We start from the raw sequence: 12,937 nt of genomic DNA on the forward strand, positions 1-12,937 counted from the left end.
CGTGGGAGGAAACCGGAGTGCCCGGAGGAAACCCACGCAAGCACGGGGAGAACATACAAACTCCGCACAGGAAGTCTGGAGCTGGATTTGAACCCACGACAGGTTCCCATGACATGAACTGTGCCGCACAAGCGCTAACCACTGCGCCGCCGTGCTGCTCGTGTTTTCTTGTGTCTATTTATATCTATTTATATATAACGTACGTAAATCGTATTTGAAATAGAAAGTTAAAACCTAATCAAATAGAATGAGACCATTTTTTAAGCCATAAACAGGCATGAAGCAGCATGAAGTTAATCTCCGCAGCTCTCTGGTGTGCTCGAGTTTAAGTATCAGTCAAGAAGTCAAACACACTAGTTATTGAGACAAGTCATTAAACTAAAACTAGTATTAAGTAAGGTTATATGCCTAACAAGAAAATTTACCTCATGATAGACAACTTCTCAACAACACATTAAAAATTCATATGGCAATAAAGTATATAAAACTTATGAAATAGTATATTGCTATTTAAATACGTGGAGTCAGCCTTGTGAAAAAAATGACACACAAACAACACATCTGGCAAAATATAAGCTTTTCACCCAACCCATCACCCACGCCCCACAAGACCTCAAAGTCCAATAGGCCACATGCAGGTAAGCACAGAGGATAGGTTTTAAGGCAAGAGACTGTGACTGTAGCCAATTAAAGGATAATTTGAAAAAAGTCAAATAGTGCAACGGCCCATTGAGGAAGATACGCATAGTGAAGCATATCTGCATTTACCACAACTGCCAATTAAGCAACACCCCATGACACTCAGCTGTGACCAATTCAGCTAGAAAGACCAAAGAAAATGCTGTCTCTGCTGTGTAAAAAGCAAAAAGAAGGGGGTTTGGGGAAATTCGGTGCTGCTGGAGCTATTTTAGGGCTGTGTCAATCTAAATTTGACGAGCTCATTATTAGGATTTAAGGGTAAAGACAGGATGCAGACCTCCATGCTAGCTAATTATGGTGACATGCTTGTTGTTTGTTCCGATTTCTAGCAGCCACAAATAATTCTAAAGGTAAGCTGTTCTTTGAAATTTTTAGACGGCTCTAAGGTAAATGCTTTTCAAAAGTAGAGGCACAAATAAAACGATGTCAGGTCCCGCAAAGGGTGGAAGTAAGGTGGAATGAGGAACACATGGAGGCTAATCCAGTAAACGTTTACAAATAGGCAAATATTACCTTCGATAAACAAATGACTAACATTTCCAGTATGTGTGGTTATGCGCCCCAGGCCTCCAAAAAACCCTAACAGGGTCTGGATTCAATCCCAAACTGTTTATCGGTTCGAGTAGACACAACCACTTGGGAAGCACTCTGGGGACAAGGTCCAAAAGCCTGAAAATTCATCAAGCCTACTCTTTTTTGTTCCAATAGCTCTCAAGGGCCAGTCAGTACATCAACAAAACCATTATTGTTTAAGTAAGCTTACCAGTGTTTTCAACAGCAGATTGGAAAGTTATTCACTCCTTCCTGAAACTAAACCAAAACCAGTAGAAGTAAGTATGCATGTCAACAAAAGGAAACATCAATCACACACAAATTCTGTATTGACATTTTTAGGATCAAGCCAGTCTTGCAATGCTGCAATTGAAGAGGCAAAACAAAACCACCAGATCAGGCTGTGGGACCATGTGAGATAGTATCGACATCACAAAACAACAGTTCTGACACAGGAGGGTTTTACACTTCTGAATTAGTGGCTAAACATGATTGTTTGTGTGGCACAATCACCAAGGAGCTCTTTGCGGAATGCTAAAGATGGAGTAAGTATAAGTTGTGTTCTTAACTGAACTAGTGCATGTCCATATTTGAGTTGTTTGTGGTTTTGAGACACAGTAAAAGATTAATCTGTAAATTTTGTTTAACGATTGTCACTCAATCATATCAGAAATCGCCCATTTAGAACACTGTGCAGCTGAGGCCAATGCAAAGATCAGTTACCATAACATAATGTCTGTCCGTGCTTGTGTTTAGCTTTGTTTGATTTAATTCTTGTAGAATGGGAAACGTAAAAGCCACATTTAGAACTATAATATACAATAATAATGAAATTTGCGGTCAGCTTATATGCGCACATTTGGTCATGTATCACCAGTAGCAAACCGTAGGCGGAACATAGGAAGAGGAGTGTGGCTTATAGAGGAAAAACAAACCAACGGGAAACCAATGGGGTAAATGCGAGCATGTAGTCACAGAATTTACGGTCAAAGTGTGCTGAATTTGAAAAATAAAAAAGTACTTTGTAAAATTGTTTTTGCAATAAACCAAGCCTGGAGAAATAAGGAAACGTCTGTTCTACCTATACTGCTGGCTTCAAGCTAAAAGTGATAAAGGCTACTGAAAAAGGCAACCTGGAAGTAGCAAGACAGTTTTTCAGACGATGGAAAAAGGATACAGAGTTGCAAGTTGCCCCTATGTCCAAATATGCGAACAGGGGATCAAATCATGAATAGAATTAATGGATAGATCTTCAAGTGGTTTGAAAATGTAACTTTGACCAATCCGTCCATTTCTCGTTTGGGTCATGTTTGAACTTGAGACTGTCCCACTAGCATTTGGTCGGACTGGGTACTAAATGACTCACAACAATTTGCACTTCCCTGACATTTTCTCCAATACACTAGTCATGTATTTAGAATTAAGAGTATAGTATGAAATAAACTCCAAAGGACGGTCAATCCTTGTTTAAAAGTCAAAATTACATTCCAATATGCCTAAGTTTCATTTCTAAAGGCACTGACATGACAATATGTGTCTTGTGTTGCGCGTCGCATTCTCATTTAGCTATTTTGTTCCGCTCCAGTGTTTGAATTCAACTTGGTAATAAAAGCTGAGACGACGTGTTGCCTTCTACGGCTGTCTGGCCAATTCTTTGCCCGCTGCGCAGAGTTCCACCAAGCCTGAAGGACTTTGGCCGCACAAAAGCCATCTGGAGTCAGACTTAGCCACAAAATAACTCTTACAATGTGCACTCTGCATGGTTCATTCTCACAGCGGAGTTCCGAGATCGCCGTCACCAGTACCAACACATTCTGGACCTTTCTCCTTCGTCCCCTCTTCAACCCCCACCCTAATCCCGGCCTACATGACTGACTTTGCTTGAAAGCCCCACACGCCAAGAAGCTCTAGAAAGACCACCTGCTCATCAAACTAAATTGCACTCAGCACGGGTGATGAGGGGGAATGGAGAAAATGAAAACGGATGTGTCGGGGGGAAAAAACAATACAATAAATATAAGCCTGTGATCCTGGCAAACAAAAGAACAAATTGTGTTTCGTCTCAATGGCATCCGAGGGCTGCAAACTGGCGTTGGATCTCACTAGAAATGAGCAGGTCAATAAATGTTCCATCAGTACCAGCAAGAGTGTAGCTCACAGCCTTTCATCTTACCTTCTTTTATATCATATCACACTTTTTTATGCTTTCTCTTACTCTATCACGCTCCAATTGACTGTTTTTATTCCAAGCAGTATTATTGTCATGAATGTCACAACTGCACTCTGGACACAACTGCAGGCAATTTCCCCCCTAAGATAAAAGCTCAGTGGAGAGGTTGTAGAGCAGCCAGACAGCATCCTTCTACCTTTTCCTGAGAGATGGGTAGCATGTGCATGGCTTTCATCTAAGGCCACTTTGGCTCTAGTCAGAAAACCCTTTTTTTGGGGGTTCTGGTACCAGATGCCGCAAAAGCCCTCTTGGAATCAAATTTTTTTAGTGTAAAAAATAAAATCAACTCCTTTATTTGGGGTTTAACCTGTATGGACTTTAATGAATTGGTAAGCAAATTGTACCGCCTCCAAAATAATTATTACAGTGAATGCTAGAAAAAGCACACATGACTATTGGGATCAAATTCAAGGTGCTATAAATAATTTGGACCTTCTACTCACCTTAAGTCATCATTACATTCTCTGTCAAGCTCCATATGTAGCGCATGCAAGTGCGCACTTTTCTTAGACGCGCTTGTATAAACTCAATTTCTTTTTAACTTTTTGGGGGGTTATGTTGGCATTTAGACTGTATTTGAAATAGTGGGACGGGCATTGAAACACACCCTTACCCCCTTGCTTCTTAATGTGTTGCATGTCCCGAAAAACAATGCTAAAAGAAGGAAAAGGCAGATAGGCGCCATGTAAAAAAATAATTAAGGCTCTTTGATCCAAGTTGGACATTGTTAGCACATACACTAATAAAGCAAATGTATTATTTCGACCTCAAACGATGCACCCGATTTGGGCTCCTAAATACAATCAGAAAATCTTGCGTATTTGTAATACCAGCTAAGGTGGAAAAAATAAGAACATGCGTTTCATCTGATATAAAAAAGGTTGACTGTCTAATGAAATGCACCCGAAAAGATTCAAAAATCCGCGTACAAAATCTAACGAGGGCATGGTTTGAATGCCGAAGCTTTGATCGAAAGTGGCAGGATTAAACACACAGAGAGGCCTTTAAGATGTTGTAGTGCAAGAACACCAACAGACACAGTTAATGACGGTTAGCCGGGAACATTTCCCAAAAGGCAACCATGCATGATGAGTTGTTTTAAAGACGGTGTGGAGAGCTGACGTGTGGCCGGACCCTTTGAGCGACTGAAGCTTCGGCTTAGTGCCTCGAGCCCCTACCCAAGCACCCCACCCGCCTCGCTCCACTGGTCACACAGCATCAGCTCCTGTCCCGAGCCTGGACACTGATTTATGGGACAGGAGGATTACGGACAAGCGAGCCGTGAGGACCACCCAGATGGTGGCACAGTGCAAAAAGCCCTCCATATTTTAGTGCATATTGCGGTAACCTAAATCCCAATGCAAGAATGAGGCATTACTATCAATAACACCAAATAAGGAGGAGACTAAGGCTAGGTTCACAATAAGGGTCCCAAAAGTCACATTTTGTTGTCAATATTAACACTGCACACGAAATGAAGCATTATAAACATGCCCATATACACAAATGGAGATGATGCTTCACTCAGAAAAATACTATTTAAAAAATAAACAAAATGTGATGACATTAGATCGTTAAAGACTTGAATGAGATTGTGATCTAGAAAAAAGTCAAAAGACCTTAGATCAACTTTACATTCTTTCTTAATGGGTCACATTCTACTCAGAAATAATTTATTTATCCATTCATTATTTTTCAGAAATAATAAGAGACGCTAGACAAACATGGCGAAGACTTCTAGATAAGCACTGTACAAGAAATTCTCGACCTGTGATTTTTATAGAAAATTAACATTGGTATAAGGTTTATGTATTTTTGCCTAGAGTTCAAAAGTATTTTCGTTCTTTACTGAATGAACATTTTTGTACCACTAGGGGTCACTAAATATTACACACTGTCCCTTTACATGCACATCTGGCCAAATATATTAATATTATTTCAGTCTCTACCTGCGTCAATTCTCTGCATAAACGGAACGATCAAAACACTGATTGAGAGCGGCGACTCTGGATTTAGAAGAAATAAGCAGTTCAGGACATGCGAAAATAACACGTTAAGATTATATTTCATAACGATTTCATTGTCCCCCAAAAAGGTGGACAAATATGCTAGTATAAGTTATGACAATTTTCCTTAATGTAAACAACATTTTAAGACAACTATGTCTACGGAACAATATAAAAAGTGTGAACTCAAATGCTTACAGAAAGCTCAATGAAGTCCACCCCACATGTGCTATCAGAACCTGAAAGTAATCGTACTAGCAATAGAACATTCGTGCTCTCGTACATGTTGTTTTTCTGAGTTGGGCGGTTCACACATAAATAGTAGATATGTTTTGCTCAAGCCAAAGGAATTACCTCACAGCAACTTCCGCATTACAAACATATCTGATTGTCTGTGTTTGGTGAAAGTACAATCTATGTAGTCAAGAAGGGGCTGCGGAAGCAACCCTGGATCTCATCAACACTGATTCAACACGATTACAATGTGTAGTGATTCACTTGCAGGCCCGGACTGGTCCGACTTGCATTTTACGCGCTCAATCGTTTTTTTATTTTGATCCATTAAGAGTGAAAAGACCAAACAACGGGAAAAAGGACATCCAGTATGTGTCACATACGAGGCGACAGAAAAACCCAATGTACCAGCAAAATGACCTTAACAATAAGTGGTGACAAATCGGACGTGCTGCATTCCTTAAGCATACACTGACCTCATAAAGTGAGACAAGTAGGCAAACACTCACCTGCCCTGAGCTAACAACGTGTGTGAAGGCCAAAAGCGCAAACAACACATTCGTACACTTGCATGTCGATACATGCAGACAATGATGGGAATACAAACTAACACATATTGTTTGGAAGGTTGAGAGGAAGCTTAGGTCGCCTCTAAAGTAATTCAAAATATCTAATGTTACAGAGAAATGCCTCAGGATGGAGTAGCAGAATTGTAGAAGGGCCCATTTATCGGTACCACTGTGGCATTGAGTAGACAAAGACATTTTTTCCTGTTTTTATGGTTCAGATGAGCCAATTTTCAAGCAATGTAGCTAACAAAGTCTAAGATACTGAGACATAATTACACCAAAATATATTCACAACATTGAAAAGCTATTTTACCACCCGGAAATGTTTTTGTTTAAGGAATGTTTTAGATCAGGGGTCGGGAACCTATGGCTCGCGAGCCATATATGGCTCTTTCTATGAGTGTCTGTGGCTCAGAGACAAATTTGATTGCATGGAAAATTTCTCCATCTTGTTCAAAATTTGAAATGTCTATTCAATTCAGGTCCACGTAAGGCCAAACCAAAGCTAATTAATATATGATTTCTTCGCAGTATATATAGGGCACGTTTTCACTACAATTTACAGTCAAGGTGTCACACAAAAAAAGGGGGGAAAAAAAACTCGTTTTGGCTGTACAACGCTAAAGAATCCTTTATATAAAAGTTCACTATATAATCTGTGTTCAGTGTTCAGATACCTTATGATGAATCCACAGAACTGTAAATACGCCAAAACACCGGAAGAGAACTTAGTCATTTAATTGGGTGAGTGGGAGGGATGGGTGGAGCTATGCAAAATGTGCAAGCACTCCCTCCCATCTCTCGCCCCACGCAGTCTGCGCCAAAAGTGAGCTCATCAGGCTCCCTATTTGAAGAATGTTGTGACGTTTTTACACAATAACTGCTTGCATCTGGTTTTGAAACCAATATGTATGAAAAAAAAGGGTAAAAAGGAGTTTAACCGATCTTGAGTAATTGCAAGAAAGAGACAAGTTTAAAGTGGTATGTTTGTTGATTTTGGGACAGGGGCTCTGGCATTATTCTCTTTTCATAATTTTTATCAAATCATCAAAAATAAATGTGCTGAAGACTATGCTTTTGTCTGGGGCGCGGGTTTAGCAATTTAGTAAATTTGTCTCATAATATATGGTGTGGCTCTTTCCCAAAATAAAATTAATATTTTTTGCTTTTATGGCTCTTTATGAGTCAAAAAGGTTCCCGATCCCTGTTTTAGATGATTACCTTGAAAATACGCCTAATTTATATCAATTTAGATGTATGCACTATAAATATGTTTTACCATATCAAGAGGTTCTTTGTTTTATAGCCATGGTCAGCAACCGTTGGTTGTACTTTCAACCAGTTTAATGTCTCGGGACCAGGCTCAATAATAAAATTAGTAATTATAACAATAATCATAAAGGTAATAATAGTAATAACAATAATAATAAGCCCGATTCTACGGTGTAATCAATGGACCACTAGGAATCTGGGTGACATAGAAAAAAGGCAGACGATTTTATTTCATCATCACACTATTTTTACTCACGGTACCACAAAGTACAACCTTTTTGGGGGCTGAACTCTTTCCCATAATCCTCTATTACAGTGTAAAAAATAGTGAGATCCACAATTCTACTAGTCAGATAGTTAGGATGCAGCCCTCTCAGTGGTCGAAAACCTTTCATGCAGAATGGCCCATTAATCACCTTTGTAATAATAAAAATACCTTGAATAATAATAATACTAAGCCCAAATGTACTGTGTGTGTAAACACTAAATCACTGGGGATCTAAATGACATAGGTACTATATTTCATCTGTCCTTTCAAACACATGTGAAGAAAATTACTAGAACCGCTTTCTTCCATCTTTGCAACATTGCTAAAATTCGTCCTATGCTGTCTCAGTCAGATGCGGGGATTATAAATCACGCGTTTGTTACCTCCCGTCTCGATTACTGTAATGCACTACTCTTCGGTCTCCCGAAGTCCAGATTTAAGAGTCTTCAGCTGGTACAAAATGCTGCAGTGAGGCTTTTAACTAGGACAAAAAAGTCTGATCACATCACGCCGATTTTGGCTAACCTGCAGAGGCTACCTGTTAGCCTAAGATGTGATTTCAAGGTTCTCTTAGTATTATATAAAATCATACATGGACTTGCTCTCTCATATCTTTCAGATCAGCTTTCCCCCTATGTTCCAGTCCGAAGCCTTCGTTCTGAAAGCTCCGGTCTCAGTGTTCTCGTTTGCCCGCGTCCCTGCGTCCTAGACGCATCATTTTTGCTGGGGACACATTGTGTCAAATCAACGTGCGTCCCCGGGACGCAACTTTTTTGACACCAAATTGTCATTATTGCCCGATTACTTTTTTTTTAAACAAAGATTTACCGCACTCCAAACTTTTCGTCAGGCAAATCCGCTATTGTTGTTTTGGTCTCACGCCAATCTCGGCAAACGAGATCTCGGCAAACAAGATCTCGCTGCTTCCGGATGACGTCATTGTTTTGGTGGTTGTCGAGTGAAAGAGAAGTATGCCTCAGTAAAAACAGTTGGTATTAGGTGCAAATCAACAAAAAATTGGTAATTTCTTCAGTGTCGGTAATAAGTCGAAACATAATACAGAAAGTGGTAACAACGGCAATAATTCCGGCACGAATAAACGGCGGAGAAATTCCTCAGAAGACTGCGAAGGCAAGAAAAACACGTGTTTTGAAGCGAACGATTCGACAAAAAATAAACAAAAGAATACTTCTGCCAAGCTGGACTCAATTATATTCCTAGTTACGCTATGAGGAGGATGATAATGGAGGCTACATGTTCTGTGATGCGTGCACCCAGCGTGACAAAAAACATTTCGCAATACGAACTTTCAGAAGCACATTGGATCGGCGCAATAACACTGAAAACCATAAAATTAGCTATGGAAATTCCGTTGCTGCAATTGTACCTTCAGAAGGCATTACAATTGTGGCGGGACAGCAAACCACGAAGAATATATGAACTGAAAAATCTGAAGTGATTAAAACTGCATGAATATATAGACTAATATTTCAGCAATATTATTTTGTATAATGTACAGTATTTTTGTGAACTGAAAAATCTGAAGTGATAACTGCTTTGTATTACCAATTAAGTGTGATTATTAAAACTGAATGAATATATAGATTTATAGATTTATTCATATTTCTGTCGCCGATTTACAATTTCAACCTCGATAACACTAAATTCTGGGGACCCATAGATCTCTGTTGGGACCCATAGATTTTTGAGCATGCGAGTCCCCGGAACCATCACTTTTCAGATGTAAAATGAACACTGCGGTCTACTGGTGATCCCAAGAGCCAAGAAGTGTTCCGCAGGTTCGAGAGCGTTCTCCATCCGGGCACCGGTGCAGTGGAATGCTCTTCCCCTGAGATCCGATCTGCAACTTCAGTGGAAATGTTTAAATCTAAGCTTAAAACACACTTCTACTCTATAGCATATGAATACCTATACTTTTCGTGGACAATATCTCTGTATTATTTGTGATTGCAACATCCTTTGCCTGGTAATCCTGAAAGGGGGATACCACATGTGCGGTCCCTTCTCAAGGTTTCTTCATTTTCCTTATGTTGAGGTTTTTGAGTTTTTCCTTGCCCTCATGTTGTTTCCAGATCAGGAAATAACAGTCTGAAATAATAGTCTGTGCAATAACCTCTGCAGCCCTTTGAGACTATTTGTGATTAAGGGCTATACAAATAAAAATGACTTGACTTGAATCTCCTTATCACACTATTTTTACCCACATCTTATCTTGGCTGAGCTATTTCTCATGATGCTCCATTGAAACATTGTACAACGTGGCACAGTGAGTAATTATAGTGGCATACCTGTCAACTTCCATTGTCGTATTTCCCCGTACAAAATCCAAAATAATCGTACAACACATTTATTTTTTTCGGAATGATGCATGATGGGATATCCCCCCGGCGGCAGACACATGCGAACAGTAGCATCAAACCGCTCACTTCGTTTGCAACGAAAAAAATGATACCCAGATAGAGGCTTCCGCGGCGAACTCCTTTGACTTGATTGATTTGCCAATTCGTGATAGTCAGTGTATACCCGATGGTACCCGTCATTGACAAATTTGCGTTTTTCCGTAGATTTCCTTGTACGTCGTACTCATCTTAAAATGCATAAAAAACGTACTTTGTACGGCAAAACCGTACAGGTTGACAGGTATGTAGTGGGATGATGATATCAAATGTATTGCCCTTTCCTTTGTCATCCACATTCGTAGTGGCCTAACATTAAGGATTCGTGTTCGACTTCCCTTACAGCCAATGTTGAGCAAATGATTTCAGTGATATTTGTCGACTGATCAATCATTGCTTAATTAGGGCGATATACTACCGTAAAACCTCTATGTAACGCGCACCCAAACTGAATTTATTTGGGGAAAAAGCATTGATACAGTACATAAATCAATATGGTATACATAAAAAAATAAGGCTTTAAAAATTTTTATTTCTGTGTGGCCTGGTATCAAATGACCCGCGGCCTGGTACTGGTCCACCGCCCGGTGGTTGTCGACCACAGTATCATAAGAGTCACTTTGTGATATATTTGCAGGTCTGAATTGTCATTTATTGTATTTATTTTTTTACCATTTGAAGGGATAAAGTTAAGTTTTCTCATTTGATTGTGAATATGTATTTCCTTATTTATTAAATAATTATATTGCGCAGCACTTTTTTGTGCGAATATTCCGTCGTTTCCTTTTGTTAATTGGTGGTCAATACTTTTTTAGTGTGTGTCTGTGTTGTGCCACGTGAAAAAAAAACATACGGAACCAACTGCGCGAGAGAATCATTGATGAGCACATCAGACATTAAACTCACGGTTTCCCGACACAGCCAAACACACGGGACACTTCCTGATCATGTGACAACCCTCAAATGCCCATTGATTGGCTGCTCAAAGAAAACAAATTCCAGCCCCTTTGCCATGGAGATGAGTCAACAGAGTTTCGGAATGGGGGAAGTGGGTAGGGGGATGATGGAGAAGGGGCGCAGGCTGACCTGCCGCAGTTAACAATTCCTTCTTGTATCCGGTTCCCAAATGATTGGGCAAACACAGAGTTCTGTCAAGTCAATGGGGCCAGCAAAAGGGGCCAGGAGGGAGTATCACCCCTGTGTGACATGCTGATAGGAACATACTGAATGGGGTGACGTAGAATAGTGTTTCTCAAATGGTTTTCAGTGGGTCTGAGGCCTTTGCCCTGGAAAAATAACGCTAAGTAGAAGAAAAAATGGAGGATCAATTACACTCCTTAAAGGTAGATGGCGATAATGCCCTGCTCGAGCTCTTCTTCCACTCCAGTATTTTTTAGTACAAAACAATACAGGTTTTTTATACAATCCTTAAACATACTTATACAAACCATAAACATAAAAAATATAGCACTGAAGCAACTTACGAACAAATTCAACTTATGAACGATCGTCCGGGACCTATCTCATTCATAAGTAGGGCAGCGTCTGTATACAGTTATTTAAGTCGTTTTGGTTTTGCTTGTCATTTTTTTCAAAAGTGAATATGTTCCATCTGATTTAAAGTGCACGATCCTTTCAGTTGACAAACATTTGGAAAGTGAAATTGTTTTTTTAAATTAGGTCGCAGCTTGTCATTAGGGCGGAATGGTGGATCCTTAAATCAGAAAAGTGGAGAACCACTGACGTGGAATAGTGGGCAATCCCACTATGCACTACCACGTTATACATTGGTATATTTTATTATTGTATGTGGCTTATGTTTGTTGTAATTAGAGTGTTTATATGACATTGCATCACTTTAAAGCAAATATTTATGGTAAGGGTGGGCCACCTTTTAAAGTCGAGGGAAGCATTGGTTTAAAAAAAATAACTTGGCCAAGGGCCCGGTCCTGGACACCTATCCAATTTTTCTTGTTTATGAATAAATGTACATGCAGACATTTACATGTTGTATTTCTTTTTATATTTGTTTTTAATAAGATTAGATTCAACAAATCAGTTTTAAAACACAAGCAAAATGATAAATTGGCTCCCAGTTTTAAACTCAATTTGATATTCAGTTTAGGTAGTATTACTTTAGATGTATTTTTGTAGGATCACTATAGGTTTTTTTTGTATTGCATTTCCGTATAATTTCTGTCGTAATGTTTTGTATAATTTCTGTATTACTATTTTTTAATATTTCTGTAGTAGTATGTCTATAGTAGTATTTCTTTAGTAGTAATTCTTTATTATTTCTATATTATAGTTTTATTGGAGTGGAGCCGCACCAGATTAAAAGCCAGCCAGGCCACATACGGGCCAGTTTGCCCTGATCTATGGCAATTATCTATAGGTGTTACCAATAAATTGGAGTTAAAAAAAAATCCCCATTAGGAGGCAATAAAGACATGCCGCCTAATGATGATAGCTAACTTTTTCAAGACAAGTTTTATAGGAGTACAAGACTGTAAATGTGTTGAGCAGTGGCTAAGGAAACGTACTTACCATGGAATCTGTGTGAGCCATTGAAAGTTGACAATGTGTTCCCAGAATTTGGATCCCTTCACTCTGGAATTAAAAAAGACATTGCATCACACACTGACTCCAAATTAAAGCAACAGTAAGGGAAGGATCGTGTTTTGAGACCC

General features: G+C 39.4%; 1 long non-coding RNA gene across 2 annotated transcripts in view; it reads right to left on the reverse strand.

The window, feature by feature from the left end:
• The window catches only part of LOC148373844 (uncharacterized), an 80,257-nt gene that overhangs the window by 19,080 nt on the left and 48,240 nt on the right, over positions 1–12,937 (reverse strand). Inside the window, exon 3 of one of the 2 annotated variants that reach the window (XR_015852822.1) lies at positions 12,795–12,857. The exons of the other annotated variant lie outside the window; for it this stretch is intronic. This is a non-coding gene — a long non-coding RNA (uncharacterized LOC148373844). The remainder of the gene's footprint in view (positions 1–12,794; positions 12,858–12,937) is intronic. 2 annotated transcript variants of the gene reach the window in all.

Source organism: Urocampus carinirostris, chromosome 1 (genome assembly GCF_059441175.1).
Source record: "Urocampus carinirostris isolate Australia breed hairy pipefish chromosome 1, RoL_Ucar_1.0, whole genome shotgun sequence".
In the NCBI taxonomy this organism is placed as follows: Eukaryota; Metazoa; Chordata; class Actinopteri; order Syngnathiformes; family Syngnathidae; genus Urocampus; species Urocampus carinirostris.